We start from the raw sequence: 1403 nt of genomic DNA, 5'->3' as shown, positions 1-1403 counted from the left end.
GAAGATGAATCTGTGGCCACCTCATGGACTCCTCTAAGGACAATAGCATCATTTCTTGCACTGAATTGTTGGGAGTTGGAAGCCATCTTCTTAATCAAATTCCTAGCCTCAGTAGGGGTCATATCACCAAGGGCTCCACCACTGGCAGCATCAATCATACTCCTCTCCATGTTGCTAAGTTCCTCATAGAAATATTAAAGAAGGAGTTGCTTAGAAATCTGGTGGTGAGGACAGCTTGCACACAATTTCTTGAATCTTTCCCAATACTCATACAAGCTCTCTCCACTAAGTTGCCTGATGCCTGAAATGTCCTTTCTGATGGCAGTGGTCCTAGATGCAGGGAAGAATTTCTCCAAGAACACCCTTTTAAGGTCATCCTGGCTGAAAATGGACCTGGGAGGAAGGTAGTATAGCCAATCTTTTGCCACTCCCTCCAGAGAATGAGGAAAAGCCTTTAGAAAGATATGATCTTCTTGGACATCAGGGGGCTTCATGGTGGAACAAACAATATGGAACTCCTTAAGATGCTTATGAGGATCTTCACCTGCAAGACCATGAAACTTGGGCAGCAAATGTATTAGTCCAGTCTTGAGAACATATGGAACACCCTCATCAAGATATTGAATGCACAAGCTTTCGTAAGTGAAATCAGGTGCAGCCATCTCCCTAAGAGTCCTCTCACGAGGTGGAGGTTGAGCCATGTTCTCAGTATGAAAATTAGTAGTTGAATGCTCAAAATCAGAATATTCAGAATCACCAGCAACAGAATACTCAGAATGCTCAAAATGCACAGAATGATCAGGATGCACACTATGCCTAACTAATCTATGAAAGGTTCTATCTATTTCAGGATCAAAGGGTTTTAAATCACTTGGATTGCCCCTAGTCATGCACTATATGCAACAAATAATGTGTTCTCAAACAAGCACCAGGGGAGGGTTAAAACTACAACTATAGTCAAACGATATCCAAATGAGTTGAAATTTTGTGAGCAACACCCTAACATCATGAAAAGATAGCACAAAAATGTTCAGACAAAAATTCAAAGTATAACTACAAAAAATGCCTAGGGAAAGTTTAGAAAAATAAGACAATAATACTAAAAAAATAAAAAAACTTAGTAAACGGCTGATTTTTCAAGTTTAAAAACACAGGTCAGTTTCCACGACATGGGAAATTTTCTTCTACCCCAAATGCATATATAATAATAGTCATTCTGATAACCGGAACAAAAGTTATGGCCGTTTTAAGTTTTGCTCAAAACAACTCCCCAAAATTTTTGCCTCTCTCAAATTCAGCCACACCAAGTGCTTCTGGTATTTTTCACACAAAATATGGACCAAAAGAAACTACCACACAAAAAATCAGCCAAAAATAACAACTCTAGCTATCAAAACAAAAAT

The 1403-nt window shown here is 39.0% G+C and overlaps 1 non-coding gene across 1 annotated transcript; it reads left to right on the top strand.

Annotated features, from left to right (window-relative positions):
• Positions 1–216: 216 nt before the first annotated feature.
• On the top strand, positions 217–323 carry LOC112997932 (small nucleolar RNA R71). Its single transcript, XR_003262981.1, has one exon. It is a non-coding gene; the product is annotated as a small nucleolar RNA R71 (small nucleolar RNA).
• Positions 324–1403: the final 1080 nt, after the last annotated feature.

The sequence above is a fragment of the Glycine max genome, chromosome 9 (assembly GCF_000004515.6).
Source record: "Glycine max cultivar Williams 82 chromosome 9, Glycine_max_v4.0, whole genome shotgun sequence".
NCBI lineage: Eukaryota > Viridiplantae > Streptophyta > Magnoliopsida > Fabales > Fabaceae > Glycine > Glycine max.
The sequence above is the reverse complement of the archived record's forward strand: the minus strand, read 5'-3'. Positions and strand labels throughout refer to the sequence as shown.